Raw genomic sequence first — 8,297 nt, 5'->3', positions numbered from 1 at the left:
TCAGAGGTCCATTAAAATTAGCCAAGGAAATAATGGATTATGTGTTCATGTTTCTGGACACACTCAAAGGAGCATGTAAAGTACTACAGGATCTTGCTTTTATTCATTCTTGGGATGTGGGTGTTGCTAGCTGGCCTGCATTTATTGCCTGTTCCTAGTTGCCTTGAAAAGTTGGTGATGAGCTGCCTTCTTGAACTGCTGCAGTCCACCTGCTGTAGATAGACCCACAATGCAATTAGGGAGGGAATTCCAGGATTTGACCCAGTGACAGTGAAGGAAAGGGGATATAATTTCAAATCAAGATGGTGAGTTACTTGGAGGGGTACTTGCAGGTGATGGTGTTCTCGTATATCTGCTGCCCTTGTCCTTCTAGATGGAAGTGCTCATGAGATTAGAAAGCGCTGTCTGAGGATCTTGGGTGAATTTCTGCAGTGCGTTTTGTAGATAGTACACACTGATGCCACTGAACATCGATGGTGAAGGGAGTAGATGTTTGTGGATGTGGTGCCAATGAAGCAGGCTGCTTTGTCCTGGATGGTGTCAAGTTTTTAGAGTGTTGTTGGAGCTCCAGGCGAGTGGTGAGTATTCCATCACACTCCTGACTTGTACCTTGTAGGGATGGACAGGCGTTGGCGAGTCAGGTGGTGATTTACTCACTGCAGTATTCCTCGTCTCTGACTTACTCTTGTAGTCATCTTGTTCCTGTGGCTGGTCCAGTTGAGTTTCTGTTCAATGGTAACCAAATTATGTTGATAATTGGGGATTTAGTGATGGTAACAACATTGAATATCAATGGGCATTGGAGATGGTCATTGCCTGGCATTTGTGTAGTATGAATGTCATTTGCCACTTAGATATTGTTCAGATCTTGTTATATTTGAACAATGCTACAGTGTCCATGGAGGTGTAAATTGTGCTGAGCATTGTGCAATCATTAGTGAATATCCCCACTCTGACCTTATGATGGAGGGAAGGTTATTGATGAAACAACAGAAGGTGGTTGGGCCTAGGACACTACCCTCAATAACTCCTGCAGAGATGTCCTGAAGCTGAGATGATTGACCTCCAACAACTATAACCATCTTCCGATATGTCAGGTATGACTCCAAAAGGCAGACAGTTTGCCCCTTGACACCCATGGATTCCAGTTCTGCTTAGGCTTTTCAATGCCACACTTGGTCAGATGTGGCTGATGTCAAGGGCTGTTACTTTCACCTTACCTTTGGAATTTAGCTCTTTTGTCCATGTTTGAATGAAGGCTGTAAATGAGGTCAGGAGCTGTGTGGTCCTGGCAGAACCCAAACTGGGCATCACTGAGCAGTTTATTGCTGAGCAATTGTTGATTGACAGCACTGTTGATGACACCTTCCATCATTTTACTGATGTTTGAGAGTATACTGGTGGGGCGGTAATTGGCTGGGTTGGATTAGTCCTGCTTTTTGTGTATAGGATATACCCGGGCAATTTTCCACATTGTTAGTTAGATGCTAATGTTGCAACTGTACTGGAAGAGCTTGGCTAGAAGAGTGGCAAATTCTGGAGCACAAGTATTCAGTTCTATTGCTGGAATCCTGTCAGGACCTATAACCTTTACAGTGTTTAGTGGTTCCAACTCTTTCTTGATATCATGTGGAGTGAATTGAGTTGGCTGAAAACTGGCAACTGTAGCGCTAGAGGAGGCCAAGTTTGATCATTCCCTCAGCATTTCTGGCTGAAGACTACTATGAATACCTTTCCTTTTGCAATGATGTACTGGGCTCTTTCCCAATTAAGGATGGGATTACTTGTGGCACCTCTTCCCCCAGTGAGTTGATTAATTGTCAGCCACCAAGCATGACTGGATGTGGCAGGACTCTAGAGCTTAGATCTGATCTGTTATTTGTGGAAACATTTAGCTCTGTCTACCACTTGCTGCAAATAGCCCTGTTTGGTAGCTTTACCAGGTTGACATGTCATTTTTAGGTGTGCCTGTTGCTGCTCCTGCCATGCCCTCCTGCACTCTCTATTGAACCAGAGTTGATCCCGTGGCTTGGTGGTAATAGTTGAGTGGGGGAAATGCTGGGCCATGAGGTTGCAGAATGTGCTGGCGTATAATTCTGTTGCTGCTGATGACCACAGCACCTCATTGATGCCCAGTCTTGAGTTAGTAGATCTATTCAAAGTCTGTCCCATTTAGCATGGTGATAGTGACACACAACATGATGGAGTGTATTCTCATTGTTAAGGTGGGACTTGGTCTCCACAAGGGCTGCGCGGTGGTCATTCTAACCGATACTGTCATGGACAGATACATCTGCAGCCGGCTAATTATTAAGGATGAGGTCAAGTATGTTTTTCCTTCTTGTTGGTTTCCTCACTACCTGCTGCAGACCCAGTCTAGCATTTACGTCTATTAGCACCTGACCAGCTTCATCAGTAGTGCTGCTGCCGAGTCACTCTTAATGGTGGACATGGAAATTCCCTACCCAGAGTGCATGTTGCACCCATGCCATCCTCAGTGCTTCCTCCAAGTGTTCTTCAATATGGAGGAGTACTGATTCATCATCTGAGGGAGGATGGTATGTGGTAATCAGCAGAAGGTTTCCTTGCCCATGTTTAACCTGAAGCTATGAAGCTTCAAGTAAATGTTGAGGGCTCCCAGTGCATCTTCCCACCCCAACTGTATACCACTGCACTGCCACCTCTGCTAGGAATATTCTGTCGGTGATTCAGGTCATAACTGGGGATAGTGATGGTGGTGTCTGGGATATTGTCTGTAAGGTATGATTTTATGTGTGAGACTATGTCAGGCTGTTACTTAACAAATCTGTGAGACAGCTCTCTCAATTTTTGCACGAGCCCCTGGATGTTAGGACGGAGGACTTTGCAGGGTCAACAAGGCTGTTTCCATAATTGTCTTTCTCAGTGCCTAGATTGATGCCAGATGGTCCATCTGGTTTAATTTCTTTGTTGAGACTTAGTGATTTATACAACTGAGTGGCTTGCTAGGCCATTTCAGAGGGCAATTGAGAGCGAATCTCATTGCTGTGGGTCTGGGGTCATATGTAGAATATAGAACATGGAACATAAAATTGTTCAGCACAGGAGTGGGCCCTTCGGCCCATGATGTGCCGAAATGATGCCAAATTAAACTAATCCCCTCTGTCTACTCTTTGTCCATAACCCCCATTCCTTGCCTATTCATGTATTCATATCTAAAAGTCTCTTAAATGCCCCTATTTATCTGCCTCCACCACCATCTCGGCAGTGAATTTCAGACTCCTACCACTCTCTGTGTAAAAAACTTGCCTCTCAGGTCTCCTTTGAATTTTCCCCCTCTAACCCTAAAAATGCATGCCCCTTAGAATTAAACATTTTAACTCTGGGAAAAAAGATTCTGACTGTCAACCCTATCTATGCATTTTGTAATTTTGTAGACTTCTATCAAGTCTCCCTTCAGCCTGCACCGCTCAAGAGAAAACAACCCAAGTTTTTCTAGCCTCTCTTTATAGCTCATACCCCTAATCCAGACAGCATCCTGGAAAAGCTCTTCTGCACCCTCTTCAAAGCCTCCACGTCCTTCCTGTAATGCGGCAAACAGAATTGAACGCAATACTCTAAATGTGGTCTGACCAAAGTCTTATAAAGCTGCAACATGACATCCTGATTCTTGTACTCAATTCCCCAACCAATGAAGGCAAGGATGCTATACGCCTTCTTTACCATCTTATCTACTTGTGTGGCTAACTTTCAGGGAGGTATGGACTTGAACCCCAAGATGCCTCTGCACATCAATACTGTTCAGCATTGTAGGCAAGACCAGCCGAGGACAGCAGATTTCCTTCCTTGAGAGCATTTATGAGCCAGATGGGTTTTTTTAAATTAATTGACAATGGTTTCATGGTCATAAGTAGATTCTTAATTCCAGGGATTTTTTTTAAATTGAATTCAAATTCTACCATTTGAACCTGGCGGGTTTTGAACCCAGGTGCCCAGAAAATTAGCTGAGTTTCTGGATTAATAGCTGAATTAATACCACTGGGCTATCGCCTTCCCTTTAAAATCTTTACAAGCATAATAAAAGCATGGGCAGATAAGCATACGGAAACCAGAACATTTCAAACAGGAGAAGTGTTAGCTTTATTTGCTTTGCAAGGGAAACATCTAATGGTAGGTTTCAGTGGTTCATACAATGCTATTAAGAGGTCTAGTAAAGAGAATTATTTGATAGACAAATCAAAAATGTTATCATGACATATTTACAACAAAACCATCGTAGAAAGGAAGATTGAAAGGAATGAACATGTCTAGTAAGAATAGTGGAGGTTGACAAAGACATTGAGGGTGAGGTAGAAAGGCAGGTAGACAATTCACAAAATGAACATCAACTATCTAATGAGTCAATTGAGTAACACTAGGCAGAATCTTCCCAGCTGCTGAGTGACATGGGCTATAGCGAGAAATTTGGGAAAATCATGGATTCAACCAGGGTGCATCTCAGGGATCCTCTCTTGCTCTTTTAGCACTCACTCACTTTGTGCCTACTTCGATGATCACAATATCTCTGCCTTGTCCTGTGTTTTTTTTGGGTTTTCACCCCTCAGCCAGAGCTTAAAGACTCACAATAGTCCTGTCTTGACTTGCCTTTTATTGCAGATGCAAAGCACAAAGCTTGCCATTCTTACCAGCTGTGATCGGGACATGTTGCTACGTATCACTATGCTACCTCAATATCATACCTGCACTACATGCCAGCCATGTACATGACAAACACATTGCACATGTATCAATTGTACTCATTTCTTGAATTCCAAGGGGAGTATTCTTTAGTCAAGTCAAGGGGGACTGTTGTCAGTCAGGCTCTCCTGGCACTGTTAGTCAAGAGCAGCCCTGATATCAGTCCAGAGACTTGGGCTTGGTCAGTCTGCTGCTTCAGATGGTCACAATCAGCACTACTGCAGTTTGGCCGTGTTAAGTTATGTGGATCCAGTGCAAACAGTCTGGAGAATCACAGGAAGTGATACGTGAGAACATCACTACCTGCAAGTTCTCCACCAAGTAATTCACCATCTTGATTTGTAAACAGTCCTTCAGTATTAGTAGGTCAAAATCCTGCAACTTCCTCCCTGATGGCATTGTAGGTGTACTTACACCAAATGGACTGCAGCTGTTCTGCAGGCACTTGAGCACCACCTTCTCAAAGGAAACTTGGGATGAGCAATAAATGCGGCCCCAGCCAGCACAACCTATATCTCGTTAATAAAGAAAACATGTCAGTGTAATCAAGTTTTGGAGAGTAGGAATATTCCTGAGTGCGCAGGAGGATGGGGGACAGTCTGATTTAAATGTGGAGAGGGGATGTACAGTCTGAGTGAGTGTGTTGGGTGGTGGTTATCTGAGTGGAGAGGTGGTTATTGAGCAGTCAGAATTACTGTGGAGGAGTAGTAGACAAACCAATTGGAGGGAGCAGTCAGTCTGGGTGTGTTTTTCAGGGAGGAGGCAGAGCGGGGACGATCAATGGATCATGCGCAGATTCAGCGCACGCTCACTGTAACGGCTGCAGCTCGAGTTGAACGAGTTTGGCGCCAAAGCCGCACATTGTTTCTGTTGATTTCCGGCAATTGGTCCATCGGAGGACATTGATGGTAAGGCTTTTGCCGTTAGAACAACACTGACCTTCTTTCCTTCATAATTAGTCAGGATTTGAAAGTAATTTGGAGCACTCTGTGAAATAGTTAATGGAAAAGGTTCTAAATTATCCAACCTCAAACCCTTGTGCCAGCCTCCAAATCTTTATCTCAGCCTTTGAACCCGTCACTGTATCCTCACCCGGATTCAAAAGCCCTAAACCCATTCTGCAAATCATGCCTGTTAACCCATTCTGCAAATCATGCCTCTTACCCGTCTACAAATTATCATCCCAAGCCTTTGATTTCAGTCACACCCTTGCAAGCAAACTTGCAACCTCCTCAACCTAATTTACGAAACTTCTTCTCCAACTCTCGTCCCAAACGCTTCTTTCCAGTCCTACATCGGAAAGCATGCCTATCCTGATCCCAAGCCTCCCAGTTCCTCATCACCAACCTCTTGAATCCTCATCCTAATGTTAAACCATCACCCCAATCCCTCGTCCCGAATCGCTGCACATTCTCATTCAGCCGCCTCATGAAGCATTTTTTTTCCTACACTGCCTCCCTATAAATGGGATGCTCTTTGTTCCCTCAATGAGCCTTGTTTACACGGCAGGATTCTTTGTCAATAGTCCTTAGATTGCTGGTTTCTGGGGGATGGCAGTGCAGAGATTGATTACATGGAAATTCGTTTAAATGCATCCTTTATTGTTTTCACAGCCGAATCTAAGACAGAGCAGCAGCTAATATGCATTACTGTAGGCTGTCAAGAGCTGTGCAGATGTTACGTTTATCAATCATTTTAGATGGCATCAACACGGTGGTTTGAGTTATTAAGTATTATTCTCGTGCTCAAAGACGCAGTTACATTAGCAACAACAGCAGAAAAATATTACAGTGGATGAATGTTCGGTTTTTTTTGGACAAACAGCAAGAAAAAATGACGTCAGTGTTTGATTTGTAGAGTTATTGGGTTTTTAAAAAAAATTTAAATCAGCCCATTTTCCATCATAATTTGGCCATTCCAGGTTGTGTTCCTCCCTTGAATAATCCCACACATGCACACTCCGTGACTCCTGATGTTCTCTGACGAGTACTCCATGGAGCCTGTTGCTGCTTTCCCACAAATTGGTACAGCTACGCTCGGTTCGCAATAAACAACTGCACCTCCCAGTCGCAAACCATTTCAACTCCCCCTCCCATTCCTCAGACGACATGCCCATCCTGGGCCTCCTGCAGTGCCACAACGATGCCACCCGAAGGTTGCAGGAACAGCAACTCATATTCCGCTTGGGAACCCTGCAGCCCAATGGTATCAATGTGGATTTCACAAGCTTCAAAATCTCCCCTCTCCCTACCGCATCCCACAACCAGCCCAGCTCGTCCCGCCTCCCTAACCTGTTCTTCCTCCCACCTATCCCCTCCTCCCACCTCAAGCCGCACCCCCATTTCCTACCTACTAACCTCATCCCGCCCCCTTGACCTGTCCGTCCTCCCCGGACTGACCTATCTCCTCCCTACCTCCCCACCTACACTCACCTTTACTGGCTCCATCCCCGCCTCTTTGACCTGTCTGTTTCCTCTCCGCCTATGTTCTCCTCTATCCATCTTCTACCCGCCTCCACCTCTCTCCCTATTTATTTCAGAACCCCCTTCCCCTTCCCCATTTCTGATGAAGGGTCTAGGCCCAAAACGTCAGCCTTCCTGCTCCTATGATGCTGCTTGGCCTGCTGTGTTCATCCAGCTCTACACCTTGTAATCTCCTTTCTCTCTGACCATGATGCCTCCTGGAGGCGGACCTCACCAATCACTCTGTAGCCTGCTCAATTCACCTGCCTCTACTCTCATGGACCATAACAGGAAAATAGCGACCATTCTCTTTGAACTTCACTCTGGACTGTCCAATTATTTGTTGAAAAATAATTTGTATTAACATTTTTTCCTTTGCTAAAACTGAGTTTATGGATGCAGTATGTTGCCCATTAGAGAAGATTTCACTTTGTCTGCACTATCCAAAATTTTACTGGCAATGATGTTATCTTTTTCTTCCAATCCACTTTTTGTTTCTCTTACTACTGCACCTTACACTGCTACTTTCATCCCTCCTTTATAGTGCTGAATATTTACCATCAGCCCTTTGCTTCTTCCTTAGACATTCTTGGTATTTTCTTCTCATTCTCTGCACTGAGCAATTCCATGACCTTGTCTTTCTCTTGTAAATTCTGTGACTTCATCCTAAGCATTTACCTCCCTAAGCTGCAGGTGTTGCATTTCCTGATCTTGCACGGAAATATGCCCTTGGAAAAGAATAGGATGTTTTGGGTGAGTGAGTAGTGGACCAGATGGCCATGAGGAAGTGGTCCCATGGGAATGCTAAAGAGGAGGGGAAGTTAATGTTTTAGTAGTGGAAGCTTACTGGAGTTGGCACAAGTGACAAAGGATTATCTGATGATATGCAAGCTGATGGGGTGGGAAGTGTGTACAAGGATTCTTCCCTTTTATGTTTATCCTTCTCGCCACCTTAGGCGCCAAACAATCCTTCCAAGTGAAACAGCCATTTACTTCGGCATCTCCCAAGTTAGCATACAGTCTTTTGCTGTTCACAAAATGTGGTTCCCTCTACATTAGGCAGACCAAACAAAGATTGGGTGTCCACTGTGTGGGACAGCTCCATTCATTTGTAAGAGT

Source organism: Rhincodon typus, chromosome 17 (genome assembly GCF_021869965.1).
Source record: "Rhincodon typus isolate 14 chromosome 17, sRhiTyp1.1, whole genome shotgun sequence".
Taxonomy (NCBI): domain Eukaryota; kingdom Metazoa; phylum Chordata; class Chondrichthyes; order Orectolobiformes; family Rhincodontidae; genus Rhincodon; species Rhincodon typus.
Note: the sequence above shows the minus strand (reverse complement) of the source record.